General features: G+C 51.7%; 1 protein-coding gene across 5 annotated transcripts in view; it reads right to left on the bottom strand.

Moving 5' to 3' along the window:
• HDAC4 (histone deacetylase 4) overlaps nucleotides 1-24,829 on the bottom strand; it is a 292,587-nt gene that overhangs the window by 116,437 nt on the left and 151,321 nt on the right. The window lies entirely within an intron of this gene.

The raw sequence follows: 24,829 nt of genomic DNA, 5'->3' as shown, positions 1-24,829 counted from the left end.
GAGATCGCAAAACCGAGGGGCAGGTCAGGCCAGGGTACATGCTCACACAGACACACGGCCCACCCCACCCTCCGCCACGAGAGGCCCCTACGCAGACCCCACGGCCGTCCTGACGTCATTTCTGAAAGTCAACAGAGAGAGAATGAAAGAAAATGGTTCTAAGGAGAGCCGAACGCCAGTGAGGGGAGGGGCAGCCTGGCCTTCCTTTTCTCCATCTTTCTCATGAAGCTACTGAGGACTGTGTGCAGGAACCACAGGACAGTGTGCGGCCCCTCAAGTGGTCCAGATAGAGGCTTGGCGGCCAGCACGTTTCCATGGAGAACGTGTTTACCGACCGCAGCCGATAACCGCTTCCCCGGCTCGCCTGCACAAGCACGCTCATCAGGCTATGGGCTTCTCTACAAGGACCAGAGAAATGGATTTTCTTCCCGGGACTACTGCACTGCTGAAAAAAAGCTCAAATGATTTTGATTAGAAACAGAAGCTAAATCAATCTTAATGCTTACAAATCAATACCCAATTACAGCGAGGAAAAGCACGCAGAAAGTTTGAAATTACGGCCGTTGCGGAAGAGGCTGCGGAGGAAGCTCCTTCCACACAGCTTCACGTCTGAGTGCACAGGCACGCAGGAAGGCCCTGCCCAGAGACGCCGCGACGGTGCTCCTCAGACTCGCTGACAAACAGCCCCTTGGGCTCTGCTCACAAAATCCCCTAAGGAGCTGCAGTGGCGGCCCAGCCACCTGAGCTCCGCAGCACCCTGCCGCACACAGGCCCACAAGCTCCCGTCCCTTCCAGAAAGCTCCCCCACAACCTGCTCTGGGCCCAGTTCCTCAAGTGGCACACAGCAGACTCGGGGGTCCGGGGCAGGAGACTGAGACCTCACCCTCCACAGAGCCCAGCACTCAGGTGGGAGAGCAAACGCAACAGACACGGGCCACCAAGGACCAGTTCCGTGCCATCAGGGCCCCTCCGCCCGCACCCTCTGAAGGTCGGGCCACATTATGCAGCTGACCTTGTTCCAGCGTCTCCCAAACAGATGTCCCGGCCACAGGGCCCTCCAGTTCCAGCCATCACCTGCTTCCTTGGGAAGTCCGTCCTCCACAGCCTTACAGGCCAGACTTTCTGGTAAAATGGGGCCCATACGTGGAATCGCCCCTCAGGACACAGCATTTCTGTGGTCACGGCCCAGGTAGCAGGTGCCACGCCGGCCATTCTGATGAGGTAGGGCTGGGAAGCCCTGGGCCCTAAGTCACCTGGCCTCTCTGAGCCCCAGTGTCCTGGATGGGGGTGGGCCCTCCGGCTCCTTGAGAAAATCGCTGTCTCTCCCACCCCCAGGCCCCAAAGCCAATCTGGCTACTGCCCTGGCCCGGAGCTCCCCGAGGCTGGCAGGTCCAGGCTGACAGAGGCCCCAGGGCCTGGGCCAGTTTCCCTCAGGAGGGGGCGGGGGTGGCTCACCCTGGACCGCGGGGCACAGAGGGAAGAGACAGAGCAGCCCAGAGGGTGGTCAGGAAATACTCGGATCCGAGCACCCTAAGAAAGTATCTGATTCTCCTGTTCCCTGAGCCCTAAGACGGCCGGGTAATACCAGTGGGCTGCTTGTCTTCCGTTTCTTCTCCCAATTAGTGAAACGCAACCCTCAGCTGTTTACATGGATTTCTAACAGAGTCTCAGGCTTGAGAGATCAAGAGGGTTTTAGCTGCTATTTATGCGAGATAAATCTACACAAACTGTTTTCAGGAACAGGACCGGGTGCAGTGGCATCCCACCCACCCCACCACACGTGAGCTGGTAAAGACTGGATTTTGTCAATTTCCGGTATTTTCTTGATCATTTTTAGTATGAAATATAGAAAAACAGGAAAACTGTATAAATAGCTCCAGTTTTATAAAACCTCCATACTTCCCCCCCTTGCTTCAGACTTTCTTTTAAGGAATAAACAGGAGGGCAGGGAGGGCAGCTCAGTGAGCAAACGCAGAGGAAAGGAAGCAGGACTCGGCTTCTTACAGGAATTTGGCCCATGCTCTTCTTTCCCAAAGGGGCGTATTATTCCTCGTCCACATGTGTGACGGGGCTGGACGCCTCCTAAAACATCGTGACTGGGGCCGGCTAGTGGGCTTCGCCCTTGCGCATCCACGGTGGTCAGGAGGCGGTTCCCAGGGACCTGCTGTATGCCTGCCCACCTCGCAGACACAGGGGAGCCAGAGGGCATGCCGCCCCCCCCCCAACCTAGTCAGCCTCTGCTTTCTGAGGGCAAGCCTGACTCGGTGTTTCTAGGTTACACACACCACAGGGGCGCTGAGCCACACAGCCCGCGACCGCTGGAGGGAGAACACGCAAGTCCACCTGTACAGGTAAACACAGCCCCTAATCTCTCTCACTCTGCTTGCCTGGTTGGCCTGCCACGTTTCAGCTTAAGGAAGGAACCACAGAGAGTTCACGAAATAAGCCCGCTGCCCTGCACTTGGTAAGCTGCAATGCTTCATCAGCCCCCGTGACGGGGCAGGTCAGGAGTGGCCCCTGCTGCAAGATGGCCCGAGGTGACAGAAGATCCTCCCTGTAACAAGGCCGTCCCTGACACACTGGGCAGAAGCCCCATCTGCTGCTCACTCTGGTTTCTCCTCTCCTCATTCTAATTGTTCATAGACAGGGTCTGGGGACCATCTGATGCTGAACATAAAACACCTTTTAAGGGAGCCTTTTTATTAACTTCAAAAATATGATAGGCCGAACTTTTGCTGAGGAGGCGTGTGGGGCCTCCTGCTCTGTGCCAGGCACGGGGCCGCAGCAAGAAAGCAGAGCAGAGAGGGCGGTGGGCCGACGGCAGGGCTGGGGGAGGGTCCACACTGGGGCTGTGTCTCCAGGAGCCTCACGGCAGGGCATGAGCAAGGGCCCAGGGGTCAGGGCATAGGTGGAGGGTCGTGCGGACACAGGGTGAGTGGGTCCAAGGGCAGGGCTGGCGGGGGGGCCATGCTGGGACAAGCCGGGCCGCAGACGCAGAGGGGTCGGCCATGGGGTGCAGGCCGCAGGGAAGCGTCGGGGGCATGGGAGGGCACGGTAGGCAGAAGCAGCGCTCAGGGGGCAGGACAGGCTGTTCCCATGGTCCCTTCTCAGTCACAGGGCATCGCGGGCTGTGCATACCCAAAACATGCAAGCTGAGATTCACTCTGTTTCCTCAAACTTTTCCCAGATTCTTTGGAGTCTGGAATCACAGGGAATATTCCAGGGAAACACTCCATGGCAGTCCCTGCTAGTCCTTCGGCATGGTGGAAGTTAGAGGATGCTGGCACGGCGAGGGGCCGGCAGACGACGGGGAGGGGCGTTGGCGGGTGCAGAGGGTGAAGAGCCGGGGCATGGGCTGATGTCAGCAGCTGTATTCCCCAGTTCTCAGAAAGGGAGGGTGTACTGCCTCAGTTTACCATTCTGAGGTCTCACCTAAAACTTCACTCTTCTGCTCCAGACAGTGAAAAGCAGAGCAGACAGAATGGACAGCTAGTCATGACCCACATCGGCTACACCATAGCCAGCTCCTGCCATTTCCTCCCATCGGAAAACAACACTGCGTTTATAGGTAGACACCAAAGCAAACCCCGGACCTGCTGCAGGACAAGGAGAGCCTCCCGAGGCCTCCTGAGAAATGCCGCCTCCTGGCTCCTGGAGCCCCGCAGTCAGGCGGCCAGGGGCAGGGGAGGTGGCCGGAGCAGAGCTGTCCTCAGGCCCGCCCTGCACGCCAGCCGGGGGGGCGGGGATCACGGCCACAATCCCCATTCATCCCTGTCGCTGGCGGGTGCGTCAAACAGGACTCGTACTATTTCGGTATCAAAAACTATTTGAAATGCCACGAATTCTCAACAGAAGCTGCTAGTGCTTCTGACCCAAAGCGCCCTGAGGAAAACAATACAACCCTCTCTACTTAAAGAATGCAGCATCAAAACAAAAAAGCCTGTATTCGCATGAATATTTTATGTGGACTAGAAAATTGCTTTTATAGGTTGTGCCTTGAGAAACATATTAATACAATCAGACTCCTGACGTCAGTAAAAACACAAAGACGATATTCAGCGTTTCAATACCAAACGGCAAGCCTGTGCTGTGAATTACAAGTTCTCAATCAGAAACAGAAAAAAATCTGTTAGTCTGTTTTTAAATAAATGACCATAAAAAAGGACACTGTAATTTTCCATTACGTGCTTTAGATCCTCTTTCCTTAGCGCCACTTCATGCCACCATATAGATACAAAATAAATACAAGCACCATTCTCTAGGAAACACGGCCAAAGTTTAGGGTCTATTCAAGTAAAGAATGATTCACTCACATCCAGGGGAAAAGAATAGCTATTTCAACTATGTAACTGTGATCTCCTCTTACTCCGACATTCTGTCCACATGTGACGGGGGAGGGGGAGGGAGACGGCATGGGGGGGGAAGGGGGAGGGGGCGTTTCAGGGACGTGTAACTTATTTCAAGTGTTTTCAGTGTTTTACTGTGGCCCACATCACACACGCTGAAGAACACGGATGCCAGGGGACAGCGAGAGTGATGAGCTGAAGACAGCCATGTCCACTACCTCAGGAGGAATCAATCGCCCCCAAATCGCGTGCCTGCCCCCCACCCCCAACAGCATTCTGGCTTTGCCAAGCAGCCCCCTGCTTTTCTTTATGGTTATGCCATCCACATGTGCATCCCAAACACCTCTTCCTTTGCTGACGGCGGTGAGCACTAGAGAGTGATAAAGGCTCCCAGGAAGAGATAGAAGTCTTGAGTCCAGTCTGCCTTCAGCACGTAGGACAGTTGGCAAGAAAGAGCCCTGTTTGGGGCGAGGTCACGAGTGGCCCTCGGGGAGCCATGGGCCACCCCCATTGTGGCAGCTGGTAGGGCAGTCTTGCGGGCCAGAACCACCCCGAATTCCTGCTTCTATGTCCACTGTGGCCGGCCTCCAGTCCTCACTGAGTATGAGCCACCAAGAAGGCCCCGTGGAGAAAAGCATGTGCTCGGGTGAGTGGGTTGTAGGGCAGGGCGTGGAGCAGGACCACACGGCCCAGACGGCTCAGCGGCTCCTGTCCACAGGGCAGGAAGACAGTGTAGGGCACAGGCGCCTGCCCCAGAAGCCAGAGTTCCCGTCCGGCCAGACGGCCCAGGGTCTCCTGCACAGACACCACCGCGGGGTTGGCCTCCTCACCCTCCAGGGCACCCCCTGTCTCTGTCCCATCCAGCGGCCCTCGTGGCTCCTCCCCTCATTCTGCAGGAACTCCAGCCTCAACCAGGTCTTGAGGAGAAGGCATGACAAGGTAGATTCTGCTTGTTCTTATTCCCCTCTGTGTACCACTAACTTTGGCTGCGTACAAAATTCTAGCTTGAAAACATTTCCTTCCGGATCAGAAAAGCACTGCTCCATTGTCTTCTTGTTCCCAATATATTGTGACCATTCTGATTCCGGATCCTTGGATGTGACGTGATTTTTCTCTCTGGATGTCTGGGAGGTCTTCTCCTTGTCCCCGAGAGTGCGCAGTCACACGGCTCGGGGAGGGTCTTCTCTAGCCAGCGTGGGGCCCTCGGCTTCTGCCCTCCCACTGGCAACAGCCTTGACTTACTCTGTTGATTTCCTTTCTCCACTCTCTGCTTCTGAAACTCTTAGATTTGGTAAATCTCCTCCAACGACCTTCCAGTTTTTGCTTCCATTTCCTCCTATCTTCCTTTTCTTTGTCTTGTGCTCAACACTATGACCCCTCCTTAATCGGATATGCTAACCTTTTCATTGGGTTTCCCATAATTTCTGCTATGATATTTTCAACGGACGACACACAGGGCTACATTCAGAGAACAATGACCCCTGACTATCCTATCTTACAAGCCATCCTGCTCTGACCTCGTGGACAAGTCAGCTTTTCTGGTCTCTGAGGATGGCAAAGATAGCCATGCACTCTGTTTGCTTTGCTTTTATCTTCCCGGCCGCCGGGATACCCCACCGAGTAGGAGCAGAGGCATGGGCCCTCTCCGGGGGTGGCCCGCAGAGTGGGGTTCTCAGGGCTGAGCCTCACTGGAGGGTGTGTGGAACTGGCATTCACTGGGACTCACACCCGTGACACTTACTGCATCGGCTGGCCGTATTTCCCCAGGGGAGAGCCTTCCCGTCTCGGCATGGAGGGTGAAAGCCAGGCCTCCAGGGTGCAGAGTGAGGGTCTCTGCACTCAGCACTCATCATGAACCCAGGAGTTTATGCCCCTGCTTTTGTTAGAGCGACCATGTCCTCAACTCACTCGTGTCCGTAGGCCAGGGCCTCCAGCTGGCCACCCCTGGTGGGGGTGAGCACCTACGGAAGAACGTCCAGGAGTCTCGCATGTCTGCCTCGACCGGCCTCTCAGCCCCGACCCAGAGGGAGAGGCGCTGCTTTGGAGGTGGGTGCGCGGTGCACCCTGGGGAGGGCGGCTGGCTTTCCCGGGTCTGCCAAAGCTGCTGTGACGGATGCACCTGCTTTCTGACTCCCATCACAGGCCATTACTGCTGTCCCTCTTCTCTTCTGTTCACCCAGACTTGGGGCCTATGGCCTTTCTCTGGAACACACTGGGGCAGACCAGCCATCACGGTGTTTTCCTCTAAAACATTTCAGAAAATATCTCTGAACGAACTCTATTAAAAAACACAATCAAATACCATTCATATACCCACGTAAATTAACAGCTATTCCACGATATTATCAAATAGCCACAAAGTGTTTCCATGTTTTAGAGAATTTCGCGCATATTTTTTAAACATTATTCAAATCAAGACCCAAATGAGGTCCATATGATGTGTTGGCTGACGCATGCCTTAAATCTCTTTTACTCGAAAGGTTCCCCCTTCTTCTCCCTCCGGCACCCCCTCTCCAACTTATGGGCTGCCAACACTGTCATCTGCCCCGTGGAGTCTGCTCTGGACTTGGTGGGCCCGCCTGGGCTGCAGGTTACCATGGCTCCCTGGCCTGCACACCCGTGATCTGGAAGCAGGGTCTGGAGGCGTGGGCAGATGCAGTCTGATCTCCCGGCATGACCGCCTCTGCGCAGAGGCTCCCCAGTTGCTCAAGGAGCTGCCCACGGCTCTTCTGCACCGACCACTGCTGAGGCCAGCTCATTGGGGCTGTAAGGTGTGCCTGCTCAGCGCTACCCTGGCCTCTTGATTTACTGCTGATTTCTGTAATGAGGAAGGACCCCGAACCAATCATCTTCTCATCCTGACAGTTTTTAGAAGTAAGGCAGGGCAAGTACCTGATTCTCTTCCTTTAGTGGCCAATTTTTAAAAAATAATGAGTGGGTCCCCAGCATCCTCCATGTGTTAGCGATGAGGACAGGATGGGTTCTATTCTTCAAGATCAAATAAAAAGAGCCCACTGCAGTTCAGCTCGAATTGCGCTCTAAGGGTAGACCCCTCCTTGACTAGCGAGGGCCCTCCAGCCAGGCCCACGAGCTGCTCCGAAGCCCGCCACAGCCCTCGTTCTGTAGTGACGAGGTGGGCCGGGAAATCCTCACACATTTCTTGATCCCTCTATGGAATCAGATGTTTCTCCAAGGAGAAGTGGGTCCCCTTTAGTAGGAAGCAGTGTTTAGAGACCACAACGTGCGTGTTGTCTGTGTCCTGTCCAGGTGAGCTCGGGCCGATACGTGTCTTCCCTGGGGTTCTTGTGAATTTCAGGAGGGAGCAAAATTAGATATATGTGTTCAACCTGCCATCTCGCTGTGCAACTTCAGAATGCATAACCTATTAAAAATATCATTCAAAAGGACCGAATACACATAATCAAGTTCCATTCAAAATACTAATTTATAAGGATTATCACTTTCCCCCAAAATGTTCTTAACTGGATTACAACTATTCTATTTAACACCGTGTTGTGCGTAAAGGGGAGAGATGAGGTGTAGAAGTCAAGACCTTAAATGTTAAGATTTAAAAATATTCTGTAGGGAATGCATAGAGCATAAGCTCCTACCTTAGCTTCATATGTAACTAAGCATATAGGTTATTCTTCTGTGCCTCATTTATGCAATGCCAAAGAAATAAACTTATGTTAACAATTTACTATAAGTTAAATAATGCTTGAAAAATAAAAATAAAATGATTATGGCCTGAGAAGAGGCAGTTTTGTTTTATATTGTTTTGTTTTCAATTGACATCAAAATAAATATAATACATGGAGATATTTATGGATTTTTACAGATGCATATCTATGGGAAGGTTTTCTAATCTGGTGTGGGGCAGGGAGAGATAGGCATCCTACGCAGATCATATTAAAGGTAACCCTTTGAATGGTATTTTTGTGCCTGTGGTTTCCTTGCAGGGTTCTACAAATCAAGGTGGGAGCAGCATACACTGCTGGGGGCCTGGCTTAACCCCCTGCTTCTGCCTTCCAGCCAAGAGGGGAGTTGACTCTTCCAAGTCAATGAGAAATCAGTATCTGCCCCCACTGGAGGCGGGATAGGACATCCTGGCAGGCAAGCCTCCCGCTTCCACCCTCACCACCAGGGGATCGCAGGTCCTGTGGGCTGACCCTGCCCGGAGGCTGGGCATGCTAAGTCATGTAATGTGTAAAGTAAGCAACTCCCTGGGTACTGTCTCCATCGGGCAGCTGGGGAACCTGAAGTACAGACAGCCTAGGCAGATGTCAACGGCAAATGCAGAACTGGAGTCGGGTATCAAAACTGTGGGGTGGAGCGGGGCTGATGGCTGCAGGCCACCCTGGGCGGCTACCAGGCTGGGGGGGGGGGGTTGGCTGCAGCTCTGGGACTCGGTGCCCGGCTGATTGGCACCCCGAAGCCCAAGAACCCCGCTCTGGAGCTTCGTGTGAATGCCCACAAAAGCGCCTCCCACCGCCGGGGAGGTGTCCGAGCCCCGCCTCGCCTTGTGGCTCCAGCTTGGGTCTTGGTCACGACCAAGGCCGGTCTTCCCCTGTAATTCCTGGCTCGCTTGAGTGCTCTGCCATTCAGGGCTCTCCATGAACAAACTCCTGTTCCTGAAAAGTTCCTGGTGCTGGGTCTGCCATGGGGTCAGCCCCACGAGGCTCTGCTCAAGGCCAAGACAAGGGCCCCCAAAGCGCAGCCTCCTGATAGCAGCAGAGCCACACGCCCCTGCTGAGCACAGACATGAAAGAAAATCTCTGATACACTATCTTCAGCACAAAAGACAAAAAGCTACAGTTAACACCAGGGATGTGTTGCACTCCACTGTCTCTTTATCCCCCTAATTTGGCTTTCTCCCTTCTCACTGTCTCCCCAAACTAGATGTTTCCACAGTCTCTCCCCAGCAGAAGGTGTGAGATCCACCAGTGTACCAGTACGGCATGGACTCTGGGCCACAGCCTCTGCCACCCTAGAGGGGGTGTCCCCACCACTGGCCAGGGGCTCCCCATGGCCTGGCTCCCTCCGGCGAGGCCCCTCACGGCTTCTCTGTTGTCTGCTGGCACCAGAGAGAACATTCCGGAAGGACAGGCGAGACTGTGGAGTTGCGGGAAGGGTTCGCAAACGCACACCCTTCCTGGCCGCATCCCAGCAAACCATTGTGGGAGACATCAGGGCGGGAAATGAGGCTATTTCTGAGAACCAGTTCTGTGGTCTGCAGTCCCAAGAACAGGGCAGCACTTCCAAGTAAAGCTCAGAGAGAACTCTACACCAGGGTAGCTGGGATGTCAGCTTGCAGGACAGCCAGTAGGGAGACCTGGGCTCTCCAAGTGTCCACGGGTGGGTCAGAGCTAGCATATGCAGATGGGGGCCGTGGTGATGGTGTGGACGTGGGCTGGGTTGCCTGGGAGGAGCCCCCGGCTAACAACAGGACACCTGCTCCTTGCCGGGCAACATGGGCCAATGTGAGAAGTGCGGACACACGGCTGGTGCTGTCCGTGCCAGAGCAGGGCGCCCCCCAAACCGGCCCCCCATCATGGGGGCCATGCCGCTGAGGCTGGCAGCCAAAGTGAGGAATGGGCGTCTGGGAGAGGTGTGCAGGGCCGGGCCCAACCTGCCTCACATGCTCCTCCTGAACCTGCTCCCCAAAACGTGGGCCCAGAAGGCGCTTTTTCACCACAAGATGAAATGGGGCAGTCAGCAGGCCGGGAGCGAGTCCCAGAAGGGGGCCAGCTCAGCGCCAGGTGTGTGCACGTCTGACCCGTACAACCAAAGGCAGAGTCTGTGGAGGAGTGCAAGAAGAAGGGTGGCCCACAGCCAGCGGGGCGGGGGGGAAGCCACCTGCAACCCCGACTCCAGTAATCCAGACGGAGGCCCGTCCTCAACTGCTCATTGGCACCAGCCACCCTGTGAACCTCGCTGGCAAGCACTGTCCTGGAGTGTCCAGTGGCCAGCTGAGGGGCACAGGGACTCCCTAAGGGGGACAACTCTCTTCATGCAAGCGGGGACCTCTGTTTTTATAATCAAGTTATTTCTAGCAAAATCAACTGTAAAGGATAAAAACTTAGTGACCATGCATGGATTTTGGAAAATTCCGTTCTGTACTCTAACCAGCAGTGAAGAAGTATGATTAGAAAGCATCACCATGATGGATTACGCTTTCAGGACCCCCAAAAAGGGACTACAGCAGCATCTTCTCTTCTCCTAGATTTATGAATCAGTACAAGTTGTTCATTTTTTAGGCTGGAAACCCTGTTAGTGAAACAGATGTGGGGTTTTAGAAACAAATAGATGGGGGCTGGCCATCCCAGGACCGTCTTCGTTAGAAGTGGTGTGGTCACAGCATGGGGGAGAGAGGCAGAGATGCACGCAGGGACACAGACAGCCGCCCATCCTCACGCTATCGGCCACCCACCACATCCCAGCGTGACCTGGAACTGCGTGTCACCTCACGGCCCAGGAGTGCAAGCAAATCCTGAATAGAACAGCCCACCTGCTGGCCAAGGCTGCCTCCCACAGCAGGCCCTGCCCTTGCCCGGGCCGGGCCTCCTGCTCTGCACAGGTGTTCACGGCTGCACAGGTGACGGGTCCCAGTACCCACGGGCCCAGAACTCGGGTGACAGGAACAGGGGTCAGAAGCACCGGAGCTTGATGGGGCCCCAGACAGAGGAGAGCGCACGGACTTTCTAAGGCAGAGGGACAAAGGAACTCAGCCTCCTGCACACCCTTAGAGCTGGGTGCCGATCCCGCAGTAGCGGCCCCGGCTTAGACCAGGCCTCTCTCCCTCCAGCTCACTCTCTCTCCTCCCTTGGGAAAGAAATATAAGGCTCCCGTGGCATGGGGGCGGGGGGGGAGAGGGAAGAGAATGAAAACGATGGAGCAGAATTCAGGCTCTCTTAACATCTCCGTACAAACCTGAAGTCCATGATGTTGCTGCTCCGTTCCTCACCCCCGCCACCGGCCCTGCTGATGGCGCAGACTGCCCACTCCAGGCCCCTCTCCCGGCCACGGGTCACCAACAGCATGGTGTCAGTGGTCCTGCTGCCCTGGCCTTCCCACCTCCCGGCCAGGCCGGGGCACAGCCTGCTTCCATCCCTGACGTCCTGTTGCAGAGTGGGCTCCTAACCGTGAGCCTCTGTTTAAGTCAGAACTCTGCAGAGGCAATACTGAAACACGGCTGGCTGAGAATGTTCCAGAACTTGTGGCAGGCATGAATCCGCAGATGCAGAAACACAACCAAAGCAGGAGAAAACAAAAAAGAAATCAAGGTAATTTCAAGAGGGAGCAGCAGATACCAAAGAAAAAGCCCCAAGACCATGAAATAGAAGTGCGGGTGTCCCACAAGGGGGGTGAGGTGATGGCCAGGAGACAGCAGCCCGCCCCTGAGCGCGGGGAGAAACAACGTCCAGCTAGAAGGATGTGCTTAGGGAAACTCAAGAGCAAGCACGGAATGCACACAGATGTACGTCCAGCTAGAAATGGAGGCAGTCTGAGAACTCGCTGAGATGCCACTGGATATGGGACGAGGTGAGCAGAAAAAGAGGCGTGAAGATGATGAGAAAGATGAGCCCGAGCCAGACGGCAGCAAGCACGGCACCCACCTGCGGCACTGGACTCAACGATAACGAAAATACTGGCCAGTGGCTGGGACGCAGGGGTGGCAAGAGTTAATTAGTGCTCTAGACACTTCCACGGCTGAGCAGGTCGGGGCAGAAAACACTGATTTTAGTCACTGTACATTCATACAGTCATGCTTCACACTGAACTGCTAGAACCAGCGTAGAACTTCCGAAGCAGTGGGGGTCCACAATCAATCAGAGGGGACTTCAAGGGGAAAAAAGAAATGTGGCTGCTAACCACACACAACACACACACCACATGCACACACACAACATGCACACACCACATGCACACACACCACACGCAGGCACATATGCAGCACACACGTGCACACACACCATATGCACACACACAACATGCAGGCACACGGAACACACATGCACACACCACACGCAGGCACATATGCAGCCCATGCATGCACACACATCATATACACACACCACACATGCACATACACAGCACACATGTGCACACACACCACACACATGCACATATGCAGCACACACAACACCATATGCATACACACAACATGCAGGTACATGGAACACACGTGCACACACCACACTCATGCACATATGCAGCACACACGTGCACACACAACATGCAGGCACACGGAACACACATGCACATATGCAGCACACACATGCGTGCACACCACACACATGCACATACGCAGCACACATGTGCATATACACCATATGCACACACATAACATGCAGGCACATGGAACACACACGTGCACACACCACACGCATGCACATATGCAGCACACACACCATATGCACACACACAACCACACACCACACATGCATATACGCAGCACACACACACCATATGCACACACACAACATGCAGGCATACGGAACATACATGCATACACCAAACACATGCATGTATGCAACACACGTGCACACACCACACACGTGCACGCACGTGCACACACCACACACGTGCACATACACATCACACACATGCACACACACACCATATGTACACACACAACACGCAGGCACATGGAACACACATGCACACACCACATGCATGCACATGCGCAGCGCACACAAGTGCATGCACACACACAACATGCAGGCACACGGAACACACCCATGCGCACACACACCACATGTATGCAAGCGTGTGCACGCACACACAGCTAGGTACTTCCTGATTGAAGAGCACACTGCATCTCTAAAGTCTTGCCAAAAATAATCACATTTGAATCTGATCAAACCTCTAGATGTAACTACTAATTTACAGGAAACAGGCAACAGACGTCCACTTTAAATGACAAGGCAGGAGATGGGTGAAATTAAGCAATTGTAAAACACAGGAAAACACAAGACAAGCCACCTAGTATCTTCAAAGATGAACTGCAAGGGTCAAAACCAAACAGACAAAAGAGGGAGGGAGGAGAACGTATGGATTATCGGGAGATTGCATGAGACACACCAATCACCACGTGGGAGTGTTCACTGGACCCCGAGGCAAACAATAAACTAAAAATATACATATATTTTAAACACCACCGGAGACATATAAACACTGGGTGAATATCTGATAAAATTAGATAATTGTTAATCTTGTCTAAACAGGAAAATGGCATTGTACTTCAGTTTAAACCACAGTCCCTGTCTTTTTAGAGAGACAGGCCTGGTGTGGCTGCAGATGGGGTGACATGGTGAGTGGGATTTCATCCAAAATGATCAGGCGGGCAGAGGTGGTGAGGAAGTCAGGGCGCGGGTAAGACACAACTGGACGGCCCCGGGCACCACCCAGGTTGGCTGACAGGAACAGCAGGGTTCCTTCTAGTATTTTCTGTACTTTCGAATGTATCTAAAATTTTCTGTGATACAAAGTTCATTTTTTGAAAAATTACACTTGTAAATATGGGTCAAAGAAGAGATCATAACAGCCATTTAAAAATAATTAAGAGGGAAAGATAATGAAAAAAGGACCTAGAATAAGTTGCGAGCTTCTACTCTTATTGTACTCAGAGGAAAATTGACAGTCTTACATAGTCACATCTGACAATAATAAGCGTACAAACCAAAAAGCTAGATATAGCTCTAAGAAGTTAGAAATAAACACTAGAATACATATATGCATTCATGTATACCAACACAGTACAAAATTGGTTCTTCAAAAGACCAATAAAATAGACAAACTTCTGGTGAGAGTGGTCTAGAAAATGAGAGAAAGGCACAAATTAACTATAGGTATGGCAGAGACTGAAAATATAACAAAATACAATTAATAACTTCAGGCCTATCAGTTTTAAAACCTACATAAAACAGACACATTTCTAGAAAAATAAAACTTTCCCAAATTGATAAAAAATAGAAAATAGAGTAACCCTATAACCACAAACTAAACTGAACCAATACTTTCAAATCTTCCCACAAGGATCATATTAGAGACGATATTCCCAACCTTTCAACTAACCGATCGTTCAGTTTTAAAGAAAACTTCCAAGGAACAGAAAAATAAAGAGCAGCCTGAGCTCATGCTATAAGGCCAAGAAGAAACCTCATTACAGAAACCAGGCAAAGACAGCCTAAAGAAGAAAAATGATAGTCTCCGTCATGAACACAGGCTCAAAAATCCCAAAAAAATTATTAGCAAGCTTAATCTAGCAGTCTACAAAAAAGATAATCGACCAAAATAAGTGGTATTTTAAAATGAGAAATGCAACATCTATACAGAACATCTACAAATGCAATTCACTACACTAACAATGATCATCTTAATAATGAAAATAAGCACATTATAAAATCCAACAACTATTCACATTATAAAAGCTCTTAACAAACTAAGAATAAAAGAGAATTTCTTTAGTCTGAAAAAGGGTATCTGTAAAAAAAAAAAAAAAAAAAAACCACAGCAAATACTGCTTTTAATGACGAACCTTGAACAAGACAAGATTCCAGCCAGAGAAAGCGGATGGAATAATAACACAAACAGAAAGGGAAGAGACAAAACCATCATGATTCACAGACTCTTAGGACTGTCAATACAGAATGCCTCCCCCACCCCCACCCCCACCCCCAAAAATGAATTGCAGAGAAGTTAGTAGAACTTACAAGGACATTCAATGAAACGAGGTGCTAAGGAAGATCAACACGGAAAAACCAACTGCATTTCAACATAATACAGCAAGGAAGAAGGCCTAATAATATTTAAAGAAAAACATAGTACCAAAAATTTTATGACTGAAAATTATAAATACTGTTAAAATATTTTGCACGACCGAAGGATATGGAGCAGTGGACCAAGTTAGGGATGAGAAGACTTCCTATCATAGAGACGCCCATTCTCTCCAGACTGAGCTGCGGGTCCAAAGCACAGGCTTCCAGGAACGGGACAAAGGGATCTCAGACTACGGGGCAGAACAGACCCAGGAGCAGTCAAGGTGCTCCTGCAAAAGGCAGTAGCCCGTCCCCCGTGGAGAGTGACGTCAGAGAGCGCTGAACACGGACATCAACAAGACAGAAGTCGCCCCTGTTCAGGCCAAAATTAATTCCACAGGAATTAAGACTCAAATGTGAAAGGCAAAACTCAAGAAAAACTCATGATGCAAGAAGTGCTTAGCACCAGAGAAAACTGATCAGTGTGGCTACACTGAGAGTCCGACTTTCTGCTCCTTAGATCCTGTGTAGAGGAGGGAGGCCTGGCCCTGGTGAGGCTGGCCGGCGCTGTACGGAAGTCACGGAGGGCTGGTCTCTGTAACATGGGAGGGGCGCCTACGAATCTATATGAAAAAGTCCAAAGGAAAATGGCAAAAAAAAAAAAAAAAAAAGGCTTTTCAAGGAAGAAGGGCCCCTAATGGCAGACAAAAAGTGGCTGAAAGGCCACAGCACCTAAGGATTGTCCTCGAGATACCATGAGCTCCTGGCAGCATACATGAGGATGGGCCTTCAGGAAATCATCAGCTTGCCCTTAGGAAGCTGAATCTTGGCTCTAGGACCCAGGAATTCGACTCCTGATGTATCCACACTTGGGAAATGCCTGCACGTGTGTGAGAACAGGGCAGGACTCATGCTTACGGAGAGCAGGACTCCCGGGAGCCGCACAATCGGCCACCAACACATCAGCAGTGGGATATCCAGAGGGTGTCTCCGTACTTAGCCGTGAAAAGGAGCGAGGACCAGCTACACAGAATGCCATAAATGGATCTTAGAAATGACCCGGAGCAAGAGGAAAACCCGCCGCAGGAGACGCTATCCAACGATAGCACTTTTAAACAGCGTGCTGTCTGAGGAAGCATACGCATGTGGCAAAAACTAGTTCTTCAAAGAAAGCAAGTCAGTGGCACACACCAAAGTGAGAATAGGGCTTATTCGGTGTGTGGCTGACTTCCAACTCTTGCATTTGTTACTGGCCTCTGAACAAAAGGGTTGAGGGGGCTCCCATGGGGGAGATGAGCCACGCAGAAAGCAGCCCGGGGAAATGTCTCAGCTCCACTCTGCACCAGGTGTGACTCATTTGGGGTTATAAGGTCTTCTGATAATAAAGGATGGGATGACATTTCAAAATTCTACCCTCCACACTTCTTAGGAACAGAGTGTATTTAATGCGCAGCAGAACATTTACACACGGCCAATATGGGATGCACGTCTGGAAGGAGGCCGGGCAAGGGAACGAGACCACCCCTGTGGAAGCCAGTGCTGGCCCCCGGCACCAGGAAGAAAGAACGAGAAAGGCCGTGACCCTTCCCCAGCCCGGTCCCAGACTGCCTACTGCACACATCCCATCCCACAACCCGTAAACCACACTCCACAGACGTGGGGGTCTTTCATACTGAAAAATGTCACCCAGAAGGGGGCAGACGTTGGCTTGTGAGGACCTATTTCTTGACAGGTGAGGCGAAGGAATCTTCAGGCTACACAGCACAACTGCACGGCCAAATCGCCTCACTTGACTCACCTGCAGTCACTTCCTCACAGAAAATTTCATTTTAGATTCCATTTAAATTGACCTGCACGAATCCATTTTAAGTGATAACTTTTGACAGAAGGAAATGTGTTGTTTCTTCTGTCTTGTTTCTTTTCATAGTAGAAACATAGAATTGGTGCTTCTCGTAATACAAAATCACTAAGCAGCATGAAATCCAGCTTCCAGAAAGCTAGAAAGACAGAACGCTCTTCCCCGAGGGCCCAGCTTCGCCACCTCTCCGAGTGTTGAGAGCCTAACTGCCAAGAGTGACAACCCCCTGGGACGGGCCAGGGTCCCCACGTCCCCGGACCAGCTGTGCACGTGGAGGAGGAAACCAACAGCACGCAGTTTGACCGTCACGGAAAGTCACTTCAGTGACACCTGCATTTGAAAACATTTCAAGTTTCACCGCTTAACTTGAATGCAGTGGTCGCCAGCCAGCAGCAGGAGCCCCCACGCTGGGGGCTTTGTCTGAAGGAGAGACTGGTCACTGACCTGGATGATCCGCAGCTAGGCTGCAGAAATAGCTTTCCATCCCAGCAGGGACTTGCCACTCCCCAGAATCCGGCACATTCAAGTACCTCCCCAGACTCATACAGCGCGCTGCTCAGGTCATTTCTTGAAAATACAAGCAAACAACTCCCAAACAAAAGGTGCTGGTGACGCACCCCAGCGAGAGGCCTCTCAGGGAGCAGGTGGGCACTGAGTTCAGACTCTGGTCTGACGGTGAAAGCCCTCCATTCTTCTCAGCCTCCTGTGTCAAAGTCATTTCACGGACTGCAGGGTCGTTTTGAATATAATCTCCTTTACAAATGAAAAATGCTCCTAAAGACTTCTGGAAGTTCCTCGAGTGACCCAGGAAGGGGTGGGGAGGACAGTTATCTGTTCCATGCAGATTTCAATTTTGAAGTCCAGCGACAGGGTTTTTAAGAAGAAATGATAAAAGGGAATGAGAACAGAGACATTTAAAATTTCTGCAGCATTACTGAGAGTCCAATTAATCTCTAACTTATACTGTGAAAACACAAGTTTAAAAGGTCTTTACACCCAACTGCCTCCTGGCTGAGCTGAGGAGGGTTCATTCTTAACACCCAAAGAATGGCTTATAAAGACACAGGCTGATGACACCCCCCCAAAAAACTCCACTCTGGGGGTAACGAAGAGACCCCAACCTTTCCAAAAAGCAGATCATGCAAGGAGACAAGAGCCACAGAATTCTGGGAGCTGGGAAGGGGCCCACGGAGCAGAGGGAAGAAATGACACTGGCCCGGAAGCCAGGACAGCCAGGGAGGGACCTCTGGGCTGGGGAGGCCACGCTATCATCAGCCTTTGACCCCCCAGGCCTCCTGCCCCCCACATGCAGGGACTCCCAGAGCAGCGCCGAGTGGAGGGCCAGAGCGGGGTGCTGGCCTAAGACAGGAACAGGGACAGCTGATACACTGCAGGCTGGACTGCGGGGCCGGGCCTGCCCCCCAGGAAGGAGTGGAGAGGGTGATCTCTGGGAAAAGCATCAGCCCAAAAGGGAAGGACCAGGTAGGTCATGGCAACCCCCTCGGGGTCATGGGGCCCCAAGGAAGGACCAGACCCCTACCCAGCAACTGGCCAGAGGACAGGACCAGTCAACACACCCGCCCAGCTTGTTAGAGACTCACCCTTAGATACGTGCTGAACATTTAGGAAAGCCTCTACTGTAAAAAACAAAAAAAGCGAATCGAAACGAGCACCCTCTGCACAGCCCTCCGGAGCATACTGTCTGCGGCCCTCACCCTGAAAATGCAAGGGTCGGGAAACGGCCGTGTGTCCCTGTTGCTCTCTCTGGGCCCCTAGGACCCAGAACGGGGCGGTGACCATGAAGGGGGCCATGATGCTGGCGGAGGAGGAGAAGGGAGGGCCTGGCTCTGCTCCCCAGCCCCCAACCCGCCTGAGAACTTCCTGCGAAGCCGGGGCCGGGGCAGAAGAGGGACCTAAGCACCCACAGCAACATGGACGGGGGCTGCTCTCTTGGCTGAAGTGCTGCAGACTCCTCCTCGGTGAGAGTTTAGAAAGAACACACTCCACCAAAAACCCCAGTCAAGGGCCACGGCCAGGTGCACCTGAGGTGGGCCTCCCGCGGGCTCTGTGCAGACGGCTACTGAAACGTGCCCCCCTCGGGCCCAGACCCTCCAGGAGGAAGTCCTGCAGCCCGGGTTCACCCTGGGACTGCCACCATACCCGCGTGCTCCCGGGTTCCGGGGACCCATCTACTTCCTGGTCCACATGTTCACACCAGGTGAGTGTCTCTTCAGCTCTGCAAGTGACCAGAACCGTCTTCCCAGCTCCAGCGACAAAACACTGGCTGTGCTCCCACCGGAAACCCAGGCCTGGGACAGCCCACGGGCTCGCGCGCGGAGCGCAGACAGCACACGAGTGTTGGCTGATGCGGTGGTGCCCAGCCTGCTAGAGCCTCTGCGGAGAGTCCACGGTGGACACACACAATAAGCCTCAGACCCGCACTCCACGAGCACGCAGTCTAGAAGGGGAGGCGACCGCGGAGGAAATGATGACGTGAAGCTCGTGGCAAGCAGGATAGGTGGACATCGCTAAGCACCTTCTAATTCCCATTTAACAGATGTGGAAAATAAGGGACAGAGAAGCAAAGAACTCTGTTGCAGGTCACAGCAATGAAGCCGAAAAGCTGAGCCCGGCCCCACATAAGTGTTCACAAGGTCATCGTGAGCACTAGCCTGTGCTGCTGTACGTAACAAGTTCCCACAAACTCAGTGGCTCCAAACAACACATGATTATCCTAGAGTTCTGGAGGCCAGAAGTGGGAGTGGGTTTTAGGAGCTAAAAGCAAGGCATCAGTAGGCTGCATTCCTTCCAGAGACTCTAGGGGAGAATCTGCTCCTGGCCTTCCCCAGCATCCAGGGGCAGCTTGGCTCCTGGTCCCCCTCTATCTTCAAAGCCGTTACTCACATCAGTCTGACCTCTACTGCTGCCCTCACAGTTCCTTCTGCCACCCTGACCCTCCTGCCTCCCCTCTGGAAGGACCCTTGTGATTCCACTGGGCCCACCCAGATAATTCAAGAGCGTCATCCATCTCAAGACCCTTAATCACACCTGCAAGGTCCCTTTTGCCACGTAAGTTCACATACAGATTTCGAATTAAGGTGTGGACCTTTTGGCGGGGGGGGGTGGGGGGTGGGTGGGCACTATTCTGTCCACCAGACTCTGGCCTCTAGGCTGAGATCAGAAAGGAGGGCTAGGAACAGGTGGGGAGACACCTGTAGGTTCCAGGTGCAAGCCAGTGGTGGTTGGGCTGCCATCGTTAATGATGGAAAGCGGGGGTAGCCAGGCTCTACACAGACCTAATAACTTTCCTGAGCACCCTGCATTTTACCTTTTTAAAATGCACAAGTCAGTGATTTTCTAGTAAATTTACCACGATGTGCAAGCGTCACCATGAACCCATGTTGGAACATTTTCATCACTCAGATGTGACTCCTCCTTGTGCACATGTTTTGAGGGGCAGCTGACGGCACTTGCTAGTTGGCTGAATGTGGGATTTAAGAGAGGATTTCAAGGGCAAATCGGGGGCTTCAGAGGATGGAGGCAGTACTGAGTCCACGGGACTGAAACCAAGAGTCCAGTTTCAGACACTCAAGTCTGAGATGTTTGGGCAAGGACCCCAAACAAGCAGCTGGCTCTCGCATCTGGAATCAGCTAAGATCCCGGCTGGAGCTCGAAATCTGAACGGCAGCAGAACCAAGACGGTGCTCTGGGTTATGAATGGGACAGGACCACTGAGACCACCAAGGGAATGTGGGGGCACCCCAAGGCCGAGACCCTGGAGAGAGGAGATCCAATCTGCGCAGGGGATGGAGGAGGAGCGGCCAGGTAAGAGGAGCGTGTGGTTCTGGGACAAGGTTCTTCTAGAAGAAGAGGTCCATGCGGGGAGAGGCCAGGCAAGATGAGGCCAGAACATGGCCTTCTGGGATTGGGCAACAGGAAGTCATCAGTGAATATAGGGCCCTGTGCTGGAAACCAGGGGAAAACTGGATTATCTGTGAGATGCTGCAGCCCCTCCGGTGGCAGGGGGTGAGGGACACAGCCACACCGCACGAGCTCGTCTCACCTGCAGATGAGCAACAGGCAGCATCAAAACCAATGCCAGCCTTGGAATCTGAAGCAGGTAAGGGCTCAAGAGGCAGGAAGCTGAAGTACCAACACCTCGACTCCGCCTTTCTAGACCAACACCCCCAAGGGCAGGGACACTGGGAGACACCCCCACCGCAAATGCTGAAACTCTCTCCAGATCTCCACCCCACTCCCACCAACCAACACAGACCTAGAGAAAAGCTCCAAACCCACCCTGCCTCCAGCAGCAGCAAGAGACTGCAGACTGGCCAGGTGGCTGAACCAGTGCCCAGCACGGGGTACTCATGGAGGCAGCCACACTGCGTGCTGTACCAGCCCAGCACGATCTAGGTTCATCAGAAACCAGCAGGTACAGACAAGAGCCCCTCTGGATGGCGATTTGGGAATGTGAATTAAAATCCCCAATCGATTAATACCTATTCCCTTGACCCAACTCAGAAAAGCTGTATCGTGCACCCAAATCTATTTTTAAAATTTATTTTTAATACATTGAACCTTAATTTGTTTAAAAAGTGAAACATAGAGTCTTAAGTATTTATGTCTATACATGTGTTCATAGTTCACGCAGTTTATGCATTTAGTTCAGACCACCCGGGCTAGCTTCCCTGCTAGTAATCACGGTGAATAATTTCTACACCACATTTATGTTTCTGGCTCTACACACACACATATATGTTCACAATGAACATTCCAGTCAAGAACAGGAATGACATGAGTAAGCAGGCCACGGCAATGACCCTTCAATGACACTGTCACGTGGGGAGCACTCAAGCCTGCTGCGCTGGGTGCCTGAGGGAGCAGTGCACTGGGTCACGCCGTGTGAGGCGGTCTAATGCCCACACCTGCTATGGACTGCGGCCGGTCGGAACCTTCTGAGGAAGTGACGGCTTGCTTCATCTAGTGAATGTTAATGCTGTGCTCAACGCTCCTGGGTGAGCACTCAGCGGTTTGTCTTTGAACACAATGGCCTTTACGAAAACAGTGTCCGAGGGTCCCCTCTGTGCAGCGCCGCTCTCTCCACCAGAGTGACACCTGCCCTCCCTCTGCCCTTAAACTCCTTCCCCCTTGGGGTGACATGCTCCTGCCAGGGGCCAGGTCAGGGAGGGCTGCATTGTGGCGGCCCCCGCTCAGGAAGTGGTGTGCAGGGTCCAGCACCAGACCCTGCGGGGTGACCGTCCCACATGGGGGCTCAGTACCAGGACAGCAGTGTCCCGCAGAGAAGCATCATCTCCTGATATTAGCGGCACTCCGCCCTCCGCCAGCCTCACTCGTGGTGTTCCCAGCAGGTGCAGCAACTGCATGTGAAGAAGGCTCTTCCTGGGCGCCCCACATTCTTCAGAATTTCTAAACGCCTCAAGCCCTGGTTCAACAGAACAGAAGTACGCAGCAGCAGATGTGTCTGAACAAGTATTCCGTTTCATGACATCTCCCCCTCCTGCTGGCACAGAATCTCCACAAGTGGCTCATTAAAAAGCTCTCCTCATGAAAACAGAACCCCCTTGGCTGCCCCAAGGACAGAACATCTGGGGGCAACCACTAGATATCCTATGGCCCGAGGCAGCAGCAGAGGCCGGGGCATCCTCAGCTAGGGTCCCTGGTCCTCGGAGTGGGGACCTGCTTCTGCCTGGCTCCACAGGGCCCTGCACAACAGCACAGCATGAGGAGGTTTCCAGAAACCTGAAGAGCATGGGGCCCTCTTCTCCCCTAATGATGACCAAACTGACTGGATCTCTAGACCCGACTTTTGGGAACCTTTAGGTCAACTTAAAATTCCTTGCATTTGAAAAGGAAAGGGTAATCAAACAAACCATGATGTGGGGGAAGAAACACAACACCTCCATTTTCTCCCCATTCTCGGTATAAAGCAATACCGTCCAAGGGTAGTAAGTCAATCAGTGGTAATGATGAATGCATTAATTACACGTTCTGAAGAGAGTGACCGGAACTCAAAACAAGACTACCATTAACAAAATCAGAAAGTGAAGGAAAGGGGCCGGAGACAGCTTAGTGTGCACTCTCGTGGCATCAACAAATACCGCTTAAAGCAGCCGTGTCAAGGAAGAGCTGTTTATCTAAACATATGAACTTACAAATGGTCCCGTAATAGGATCTAAAAGAGGACACAGCCTTACAAATGTCCAGAAGGATGACACAACTACACACACCGAACCAGAGAAAAGGCCAGAGAAAGCCCATGCGTAAGATGCCAAAAGAACAGAAGCATTTAATTCAGAAAACAGAACATAAAATTGGATGAAAAACAGAACCAAATACATTCATTGTGTCCCCAAGTGTAAACGGGATATGTTCCCATGAAAATGATCAGATTGGGTAAAAAACCATATATTGTGTACAGAGAAAGGAGCCAGAGCTACGAGACTCAAACTGAACAGAAAAAAAAAGGGGACAAGACTCAAATAGTAAGAGAAAAAATCTAAGGTCAAAATACCAGCATCAGAAGATTTCGTCCAAATCTAATGCAAAATAAGGTACAGGCCCATGTCATTAGTCTAAGGTATACGATTTACCACGAGAATACGGCCATCATAGAGAAATGTGCCAACAGAGGACACGCAGAAACCCAGGCAGAAGGGGACAGAAAGAGCGAACTGGCTGGAGATGTGGGCTCGCTCCCGTGCACGGAGGGCATTGCGACAGGAAGCACGAGCACACAGAGGACCAGAATAACGGAATGGACACTTCGGTACGATACACTTCAAACTGTGTGTCATGAAAGAGTTTAGGCTTTCTTCTCAAGCCCCTATGGAACATTCACCAAAATCAAGACCACATGGAGAACACAGAAAATTTCCACACACATATAAAACCCTAACCAGTACAGACCGTAATCCCCGAGTGCACTGCGACGGAACGAGGCATTAACAAAACACACAGAAACAAAACTACCAAACACCTTTCTCTTAAATGTTCAAAAACCCAACATGAAAATGAAGAAAGTGCATAGAATAAAGAAAATGAACACATCACGTATCGAGAATTGCAGGGACTGCCTGAAGTCAAGTTCAGAAAGTAATTCATAGTCTTACGCACTTAAGTAATTAAAAAAAAAGGAATCAAAACAAATAAATTAAGCACTGGACTCAAAAAGTTAGACTAAGAACCAGAAAATTAAACCATATGCTATTCGAGGAAAAAGAGGAAGAAGATCACAGATTACAGAAATTAAAGGAATTACTGATTCAGGGCCCCAAAACTCAGGAAACTGATAAAAGGGGCTGGGGGGGACCACTGGGCAGTGTGGGCAGCCCTGGACAGCCCAGGTGCTTTTCGGGGAGCGGATGGAGAGCAGTACAGCTGAAGAAGGCTTTCAGGAACTAGTCTCAGTATTTTAACAAAACAAAAACAAATAACACTTTCATTATGAAAACCCTCAATGGTGCTCAGAACCAGGGAGGAATATGGGAACACCCACGTGTGCAGCTTGAACAATTATCAATATTTGCCATTTTGTCTCATCTATTAATATCCATTTTTTGCAATTCCGTGGAATAAAATATCTCAACTTTAAAATGGTAAAAGATGGAAAACGGTTGAGTCATACAGTTTTTAAAAACAGTTTCTTCTCATTAAGATTATGAATTTTAAAAATGATATTCACCAAACTTGCAAAGATCGCACGGCTAGGTACCAGGTCCCCTTGCACCAGGTCCGCCTGTAGCTGGTGTTGGCGTGCGCCGAGAGCCAACTACATGAAAACTTCACACGGAAGGAAGAACGGCTGGTTCCACATCTGTCGATACCATCAAGGGTTGCTGGAA

Source organism: Eumetopias jubatus, unplaced genomic scaffold (assembly GCF_037043125.1).
Source record: "Eumetopias jubatus isolate StellerSeaLion01/CBP00866 unplaced genomic scaffold, mEumJub1_p1.0 scaffold_3, whole genome shotgun sequence".
NCBI classification, from domain to species: domain Eukaryota; kingdom Metazoa; phylum Chordata; class Mammalia; order Carnivora; family Otariidae; genus Eumetopias; species Eumetopias jubatus.
The sequence above is the reverse complement of the archived record's forward strand: the minus strand, read 5'-3'. Positions and strand labels throughout refer to the sequence as shown.